Genomic DNA, 10,533 nt, shown 5'->3' with positions numbered 1-10,533 from the left:
GAAGGATGCAGGAAGCCATAGTGAACGCACAGATTTAACTCATCAGGTGTGGTTTCACACTAGCTTCAGTGGGAATAAAAAAACATAAAGGCAGCATTCACTAAGTCGGTTTATCCTCTCACCGGCATTCCCATATGCTGCAGGCGTCTGTGCTTCATGCCCTGGCTTCTCCTGTTCCACACATTGTTTCCAGAGGGAAGGATAAGGCCCAGAGTAATTACACAATATTTGATCAAAGCCGGAATAATGTCCAAGACAAATATATTCGTGGCATCGAGTAGCAGCACATCTGAGGATGTGAGGGAACTTGAGACTGCCTGAGTGAACCGTGCCAAGGAGACGCTGAAACCACACCACCTTGTTTGTTTGTATGAGAAAAGGCACCTGAAAATCGATCACAGGTACTCATAACATCTTCATTTACATGTCCCCCGCTCTCTCTGTGAGCAAACCGCAATGCAGTTTATGATTCTGACTTGGATGGGGGTCAACTGTACAGGAGCTGTCGTTCAGAAAATACATTTCATGTTTTAGATGTTTTCTGATCTCTGAGGTCTGCTGATGATCATACACTCTTTCCTAATATGCACTGTAAAAACAAGAGGGGAACAGGTCTCCCAAAACATGAGGTGGGCCTCTTCAATTCAATTCAAGTTTATTAATATAGCGCCAAATCATGACAAGAGTCGTCTCACCACACTTCACATAATAAACATTCCAATACAGGTCAATTCATTAAGCCAATCAGAAAATATGTTTCCTATATAAGAAACCCAGCAAATTGCATCGAGCGATCCTCATAAGCAAGCATGCAGCGACAGTGGAGAGGAAAACTCCTTTTTAACAGGAAGAAACCTCCAGAGAATCCTGGCTCAGTATAAGCAGCCATCCTCCACGACTCACTGGGAATCAAGAAGACAGAGCAGACATGCACACACATGCGTGTGCACACACACACACACACACACACACAAGCTGGTGACAAGCCTTACAGATTTACTCTCAGGTGGAGCATCAAAGCTTCTGCTTTAATGTCACGCCTGATACTTAAAACTTTGTTATTGTTTTTTGAATGCTTGTAATTCCGACCGGACACAGAGACAGAGGTGAAGGGGGGGTCCACAAAAATAAACAATCAACAAGAGTCTGCTTCTAGACCTGCAGAAAAGGGACACACAACAATACAACAGGAGCAAGCTATCACTGCGTCAACTTGATGAGGAAATGTTAAATCAACACTGTTTTACTGAACAATCACACGATAATAAATCACAGTGCATTTAGTGCCAACCACAGCCTTTAGACGTGTTGAAAATGCCCAAGTCCATACTTATGAGAGCACCATGTGAGCATCTGTGTGTGTACACGCACTTGTATTTGTAAGGTTTCTCTATAGGAGCGTCCAGTAGAGAGTGTGAGGGGCCACAGATCTGCCCCCTAAAGATGTGCAGGAGACGGAGGGAGCTCCAGGTCCCAGAGATCCAGGAGCTGCCCCAGAGCACAGGAACCCCAGGGAGACTGCGACCAGAAAAGCCCCTACCCCCCTCGAGAGGCGCAGAGGATCGCCCTGGGGGGCCACAACCAGCAGCCGGCAGAGTCCCGGGAGATATCAGCGGCAAGCCCACAGGCCCGCCTGCAGCCTCTCACCCCTTAGCCAGCCGAGCCCGGGACCAAGCAACCTGGGACCCAGGGGCGACCAGGGACTCAGACCCCACCAGGCAGCCGCCGGGATTAATCAGGCAGAAGCCAAAAATCTTAAACCCACACACCCGGGAGCCACGAACACTCAGGCAGACCAAGGCACCACACTCCACACCAGGTGTGGCAGAGGAGAGGAGACGAAGATGTATGTATGAACTCCCAGAATTCTAACATTTCTAGAATTCAGTCAGTTTGTCATTTTGGCCATTAAATGCAGGCTGATGATGACGTCATGGAGCAAAACGGTTCAAGTGCGACATTAATTAACTGGATGTGTGAACCTATTTATATGGTAAGAAATTATCATTTTAATCCAAACCTTGAAAAGCAGTCTCTCTATTTCTTGCTGCTCGATACGACTCCTGCCCGCAGGTGGGGGTGGGGGGGGGGGGTGAGGTGAGAGTGAGCGCGTGAGCTGGAAAGTTGGTTGCTTAGCAACGGTGACACTGTCCGTCGTCCACGGGAAACTTTAATACGTAAACAGAGCCCTCAGCCTGATGGCTTGTGGAAGACAAAGACAAAAACAACCATATTTCTGTTTTGACATTATTTTATGGAAATGATCGTTTTCTTCAGACTGATGCGGAGGATGCAGGGACAGCAGCAGCTGCTCATGATGTGGAAATGGTCTGCCAGAAGAGGTCTAAATGGATCAAGTACCCATGACACCAATCATCATTGTTTGTTGTAAGTCTTTTATATATAATTGTTCTATCCATCCATCCATCCATTGTCTGAACCTGCTTTGTCCACGTAGGGTCGCGGGGGGGCTGGTGCCTATCTCCAGCGGTCAACGGGCAATCAGGCGGGGTACACCCTGGACAGAGCCAGTCCATCGCAGGGCAACACAGAAACACACAGGACAAACAATCATGCACACACACCTAAGGACAATTTGGACAGACCAATCTACCTAACAGTCATGTTTATGGACTGTGGGAGGAAGCCGGAGTACCCAGAAAGAACCCACGCACGCACAGGGAGAACATGCAAACTCCATGCAGAAAGATCCCAGGCCGGGAAGCGAACCCAAGACTGTAGTTTTGTGCAACGGGTTCAGGACCAGAAGGGGACAGAAACAAAGCGACCACTGATTTGAAAACACACCCAGTAAGATAAGAACTCGAAAAAGCCTCTAATTGCATCTTGGAGTAGATACATGCAAAGGCTTTTTTGTTTTTTTGGCATTGAGATGTTGTTAAATCTGGCTTTCCTCTGCTGCATTAAAGCCAAGTTGTCAGGGTTACACTGTCACAATGAGCACTCACAAAAGCTTTAAGTTTAAATGAAAAAGTGATTGAAACCAACAAGAGTTTGCATGCACACAAAGAAAAATAAGTTTCTGGTTCTCATTAGCAACTGTGCATGAAAAGTATTGATGATGCTCACAGGAAATAATTTGGAATTAACCAAATACTCTTATTGTAGATGAGCAAACCAAATATCCTAAAACAAAAAATATCAAAAGAGATTAGGTTTAAATATCCCCCCAAAACACACGTTTTCTGTTCAGGTCATCCTAAATCTCAATAAAAGTAAGGTAAACTATAAAACTCCTGTCAAATTTTACATTTTAAATGTCAATTTACAGAAGTGTGGACTCAAGTCACATGACTTGAGCTCGAGTTCGACTTGAGTCATTATTTTAATGACTTCTGAGTTGACTTGATAAAATCTATAAAGACTTACGACTTGACTCGGACTTGAATGCCAGTGACTTGCGACTTGAATCGACTTGCATCTGTTGACTTGATGATGACTTGAGCATAGCACAAAAGTGGCACGACATGGACAAAGATCATAAATCATTCTTCGTTCTGGGTTTGATGTTGTACTGCTAAATGCAGCAGCACTTCGTTTATAATCAGTTTCAGTTGCTCTTTCTGCTTGTTTGAGCAAATAAATGAAGGACTTGGACCTGACTTGGACTTCCAGATCATTGACTTTGGACTTGATTGGACTTGGACTTGACTAGAAAGACTTGTGACTTACTTGTGACTTGCAAAGCAGTGACTTGGTCACACCTGCGTCAATTTAAACCCTTTAACATTTTGTGTGCACTGCAGAAACTATCTGACGGTGCCTGAAATAAAAGTTGTTTTAGATTTCCTTCTCCAGTTTTAGTCACTGGAAGGTCTTTAAAATGTGAAAACAACTAAACTAAACTGAAATAAAACTGAACAAACTTACTTTTAAATCAGTATGGAATCATTTTGAAAGACAGCAGAGCAAAAAAATTGCCAAAATCCAACAGCACACCAGCACCGCTCCTACCCCTCCCGCTTGATGGTCGGACTGGAGGGCACGGGCAGCGGCCGCCTATTGTTTTTATGAAGCGCCTCCTGATTTTTATCTTGAGAGGCTCTATAGAAACCTTCTTCCTTCTTCCTCCTTCTTCTTCCTCTTCTTCCTTCCTCTTCTTCTTCCTCTTCCTCCTTCTTCTCCTTCTTCCTCCTCTTCCTTCTTCTTCCTCCTCCTTCTTCCTCCTCCTCCTTCTTCTTCTTCCCTCTTCTTCTTCTTCCTCTTCTTCTTCTTCCTTCCTCTTCTTCTTCTTCTTCCTTCCTCTTCTTCTTCCTCTTCTTCTTCTTCTTCCTCTTCTTCTTCTTCTTCCTTCCTCTTCTTCTTCTTCTTCTTCCTTCCTCTTCTTCTTCCTTCCTCTTCCTCTTCCTCTTCTTCTTCTTCTTGCTCTTCTTCTTCTTCTTCCTTCCTCTTCTTCTTCTTCTTCTTCCTTCCTCTTCTTCTTCCTTCCTCTTCTTCTTCCTCTTCTTCTTCCTTCCTCTTCTTCTTCTTCTTCTTCCTTCCTCTTCTTCTTCCTTCCTCTTCCTCTTCCTCTTCTTCTTCTTCTTCTTCCTTCCTCTTCTTCTTCCTTCCTCTTCTTCTTCCTCTTCTTCTTCCTTCCTCTTCTTCTTCTTCTTCTTCCTTCCTCTTCTTCTTCCTTCCTCTTCCTCTTCCTCTTCTTCTTCTTCTTGCTCTAGCAGATGAGGGGGAAACTGGTCTTTTGGTCACTTCCGTGTTGGGAGCATACTTGGATCCGTGGGGTGCTCCCTTGGTTCCAGAACATGATCTGCAACTTTTCCCCCCAAATTTCTTAGCAACATATAATTATTGTGGCTTGAGACACACATCTGTCAGCATCGACTGCAGATGTTTCAACTTGTTTTATAACACCAAGCCTTGTAACAGAAAATCTAAAACTATATGGAAGATGTGTAAATAATTGTCTTTTATTTTTTAAAATCACTTTTTTCCAGTCAGAAACTCCAGAGCCTGAACGATATTCTAAAAGTAAAGTGTATGAACTGGTTATAATAAAAAAAACTTTAGGCTCATCGGTGGAATTTCTTTGATTTTAATCAACCATTGGTTGCATCAGTCATCAAACATGTGCAGTATGTTCTAATCTAACCGAGCATTTATGAGCAGTATATTCCAGAAACAAGTGGGCAGGCCCCTCGGGTCACAACAATATGTTAACCACATGTCAGAACTTCCTAAAAAATTCAGTCCATAAAACAAGATGTGAGGCCGTATTTCCCCCCACTGCCATCAGCGCCGTCCAAAGTGATCACACAAAATCATTTCTTCAAATGAACGCAGACTCTGCGCTGCACACATTTCTCAAAGCCATCGTCGAGGAACACAACTTTCCTTGAATTTTAATCATGTCCTGTGTCGCTGCACATCTCAAAGTAAAGCCCGTTTTTATCATGGCTGGCTTTAGGTCAAACTCAAACCAGATGTAAGGAAATTGAAAATAAATGCGACTGGAGTCTATGAAAAAACAAAAATATGTGCTTGTAAAGGATGCAAGAGTAAAGATGTCAATGCAGGTATAAATCTGGCATTTGTTGTTTTTAAATTCTTCACACAAATTAGCTCGTACAAATATTCTACGTTTTATATACGGTGGTTTGGACATTCGATCAAAATGAAAGAGCAGGTGTGTCTAAACCGTGGTTCAGTAATTCATTTGACTTTTTTTTGGCTAAACCAGAAAGTAAAATAGCAGTCTTTTGAAGTTGTCATTTTTATTTTTGTAAATCAGAGACCTCTAGTCGCTAATTTAATAGGAAGCCTAAGTCATGCCCATCCACTTCTGGTCAATGGGTCCCCTTGTGCTAAAAAAATGAATGAGAGTCTATGGATTGATAAGTTATCTTCTGAACCTGTTTGATATGTGCCATGAATTTAACATATGATGTCCACCAATTTTAAAGAAACAGTTTGATGATATGAAAGAGTTTATTTTCAATAGGCAGCAAAGGTTACTTTAGGTTTTGTATGAAAAGATTTGGAGGACAACAGATTGTACAAAATGTTATTGAAATACAGCGGGATGCATGTTAATCCTCATGATTTTCCTCTACAAATCGTTGGTTGTCATGATAGAAAAATTCTGTTAAATATATCATATTGGAGATATGCACAGTGATATTTGAGAAGTGAAACAAAGTTGATAGGATTTACAGAAAGTGTGCAATAATTACAAAATTAGGTAGGTGCGTGAATTTGGGCACCACAAACGATTCCTATAGCTTCCAACGAGAGATTGGATTCTGGGTGAAGGTCACTTGGACCATTCTTCTTTACAAAACCTCACTAGTTCATTCAGGTTTGATGGCTTATGAGCATAAATCACACCAAAGATTTTCAATAATATTCAGGTTTGAGGACTGAGATGGCCGTTCCAGAATGTTTTACTTGTTCCTCTGAATGAATGCCTTAGTAGATTTTGAGCACTGTTTAGGGTCGTTGTCTTGTTGAAAGATCCAGCCCCGGTGCAGCTTCAGCTTTGTCACTGGTTCCTGGACATTGGTCTCCAGAATCTGCTGCTATTGAGTGAAATCCATGCGTCCCTCAACTTTAACAAGATTCCCAGCCCCACAGCATAATGGAACCACCACCGTGTTTTACTGAAGGTAGCAGGTGTTTTACTTAAAATGCTGTGTTCTTGTTCCTCCATGCATAACGTCCCTTGTTATGCCCAAATAACTCGATTTTAGCTTCATCCTTCCATAGCACCTTATTCCAAAATGAAGATGGCTTGTCCAAATGTGCTTAATCATACCTCAGGCAGCTGTTTGTGCTGTGGGCGGAGAAATGGCTTCCTCTGCATCACTCTCACATGCAGCATCTCCTTGTGTAAAGTGGACTGAATAGTTGAATGATGTGGGTCTTTGGTGCTGGTCTGTGGGTTGACTCGGACTGTTCTCACCATTCTTTGCTTCTGCTTATCCAAGAGTTTTTTGGATCTGCCACTTGGAGCCTTAACTTGAACTGTGCCTTTGGTCCATTTCCTCAATATGCACCTAACTGTGGAAACAGACAGCTGAAATCTGAGACAGCTCTCTATATCCTTCCACTAAACCATGATGGTGAACAATCTTTGTTTTCAGCTCATTTCAGAGTTCTTTCTCAAGTCCAGACAGGACCTAGAGAAACCCATTCATGGAAACTCATTTCCAGCAGGGTCTTTTGATTGGTATTCCCAAAAATGCTTTAAAGCAACTGCAGCTTATTCAGAATGCTGCTGCTAGTCTTAACCAGACGCAAGAGAATTGAGCACATCACTCCTGTTCTTAAATCTCTACACTGGTTACCAGTAAACTACAGAATCAATTTCAAAGTGCTACTACTAGTCTATAAATCACTCAATTGCATTTAGCCTAAATACATATCAGTTTTCCTTGCAGTATATACGCCCAGCAGGGCTCTGAGATCCTTAGGAAGCAGTCAGCTGGTTAGAACCTCGGGTCAGAATCAAACCGACTGACTGCTTTTATAGACTATGCTTCACACAGATGGAATCTGCTTCCTTATGATCTCAATTGCACGCCAACTCTAGCCTAACTTCGAGATCAAAATTGAAAACTTTCATGTCGTCATCTGCCTTTGAATGAGTGTTTATTTCTTAACTTTTGCAATGTAACTTAGCCTTTTTGTTTTATTTCTTACATAATTTTGTGTATTTTTAAATTTGATTTTACAATGTGCTGTTTTATGTTGTCATGTTTATTTTAATGTTTTATGCTACTGCTGATCGTGCACCCGGAAAGCACACAGATTTGCTTCTGTGCATGAAATGTGTGATATAAATAACTTGCATTTCAGTCATTACCACATATATGACCATGGTGGTGATGAGCTACAATGTAGTCATGGCTTCCCTGGGGCACACTGACAGAAGCAAGGCTGGTGTACTCAGGTACCACTAGTCCCTCTGACCATCACCAGCAGGCAACAAGGGTGAAGTACCTTGCCCAAGGGCATGACATGAACAGAAACATTACGTTGCAACAATGGGGCGACGGTGGCACAGGAGTTAAGTGCTCGCCCCGTAATCGGAAGGTTGCTGGTTCGAGTCCCGCTCAGTCTGACGCTGTCGTTGTGTCCTTGGGCAAGACACTTAACCCACGTTGCCTGCTGGTGGTGGTCGGAGGGACTGGTGGCGCCAGTGCTCGGCAGCCTCGCCTCTGTCAGTGCGCCCCAGGGCAGCTGTGGCTACATTGTAGCTCATCCCCACCAGTGTGTGAATGTGTGTGTGAATGGGTGAATGACTGATTGTGTTGTAAAGCGCCTTGGGGGGTTTCAGGACTCTAGAAGGCGCTATATCAAATACAGGCCATTCAATGACGCGTGTGATCAAGCGTCAAAATACGACGATCAGGGTGCCCCAGCGTGTCGGGAGAGGACGCGCAGGGACACGTGTCACCACGGGCGTTAGTAACCGACACCCGTGGTGACACGGACATTGTTCCTCGAACCTCTAGCGATTTAACCTTCCCCTCACCCCCATCATAACCTTAACTCAGTGATTTTCAATTAAGCTTTGCATTCGCAAGCTGGTTACGGTTAGAATGGGGGTGAGGGGAAGGTTAAGCAGTTCACAAGTCGGTCAAAAGTCCGTCTCACTGCGGGCGTCGGATACCGACGCTCTGGCAAAGCGCGTCCTCTCCCGACGCGCTGGGGCACCCTGATAGTCATACTTTGACGCTTGGTCACACGCGTCATTTTCTGACGCTTTGGGTGTGAGAATGTGTTGGAATTACATGGCAACCTCCTAACCTCTGATCCTTCGTTGCCCCAAAACATAAATCAAGTAAGAAAGAAGAGGATTTGGCATCTGAGGCAATGGAATTAAATGAAAATGCTGGTTTAAAATAACTTTTTTTCTTTACAGCAGCTTTTCAAGATGGCGTGTGTGTCGGGTGGCGGGGGTGTCTAACTGTTGTTAGAACAGGATGTTGCAGCTTTCTTGTCTGACAAGGTGCCAAGTAGTAACACACCTCGAGGGGGGGTGTTCACAGCAAAATCTGATTATCAGGCAAAACAAGCTGAAAATCGACCCAGAACTAAATTAGACCGCGCATGCTGCAGCTAAGATAAGATCAAGAGGTTTTGGATACTCTCAGAAACAGACACCTGCATTACCCAGAGATCACGCAGATCACGTCTCGACGGCTGAAAGGACAACAGAAATCATAACGCAATCTCCAAGAAATCACCCGATCTTCTACTGCCTGAAAACAACAGCCCTTCCTTTGATGTCCTGATGAGGTCCCAGCTTATTTAAGAACTCCAGATCTTGTAAAACATTCAAAAGATTTGTTGTTGGCAGGTTTCTTTATTACAGCTTAGAATCCAGGGTATTCCTTACAGCGCTTCTTTGTTTGGATTTAACCCTCCGTGTTCTGCTCGTGCTGCATCTGGGAGCCAGCTGCGGCTCTTCCTATACACAGAGTGCGCTCAGGTCTGATTGGGGTCACCAGAAGGCCCGTCTCATTCAATGGACAGCTGATCGAACAACTGGGAGGTCACATATTCAGGCAGTGCTTGTGAAATCGGACAAATGTAATTCTGAAGAGTGGCCCGGCTGGATGAGGGGGAGCGGGTTGGTTACAATGACATAAAAAGACCCGGACTTATTAAATTGTCAAACATAAACCGTTACAGCAACATCACAGAGAGATGACGTCTCATCAGCCGGTTCGTAACATAAATCCAACTCAGAGCTGTCGCTTAACATTTACTAGAAAACTTTAAGATCATGCTATGAATTTAAAAGCCTTTGTTGTGTTTAATGTGGGGAAACAACTGAAAAGATTAGAGAAAAGGAAAAGTAAACACTCGTTCTTTGCTAAAAATGGTTTATTGGGCAGTGGAGATTACTAAAGGATTGATCCCTTGGTAACCCTCGACCATCTGATTAAACCAAAGTCTTAAAAATTAAGGACCATATGGAAAATATTAGCAACTCAAATACAGAAAACTGTGGATGAAAGTGCAACAAAATACAAAGACACTGAAGCACCATGGCTACGTACACAACGTGATGAAGGAGAAACTGTTAAATATGTAAGGACACAACAAATAAACAAAAAAGAGTGAAAAATAAAGGCTTTTAAAAGGTTATTTACTGACTGAAGCGTTTCAGCGCAACAGTAGACCTAGCTGGACCAACGGCATGTGTGCGCATCCTAAAGACCAAGGCCCCCAACTTGTACTACAAAGACTGCTGTACACCAACTTCAGCTAAGTGTCACAGCAAAGAAAACTGCTTGTTTAAGGGGTTCCGAAAAATACGCAACATTAATATCTAAAAGTACTGGTCAACAGTACATATGTGTTGTTAGAAGGCTTCTCAATCTTCAGAATTGTACACACGACAAGCGACCAGTGATCGGAACATACAGTATTAGATTAGGCGAGAAATACAAGAGTACTTTTATAAAAAGTTCATCTTCCTATCTTCAGTACAGCCATTACTCTACAGTATCACAGAGAGTGTAGATAAACGAAACAAGAGCAGCTAAAGCACAGACCACACTGCGT

This window comes from Nothobranchius furzeri, chromosome 6 (assembly GCF_043380555.1).
Source record: "Nothobranchius furzeri strain GRZ-AD chromosome 6, NfurGRZ-RIMD1, whole genome shotgun sequence".
In the NCBI taxonomy this organism is placed as follows: Eukaryota; Metazoa; Chordata; class Actinopteri; order Cyprinodontiformes; family Nothobranchiidae; genus Nothobranchius; species Nothobranchius furzeri.
This window is presented reverse-complemented; position numbering follows the sequence as displayed.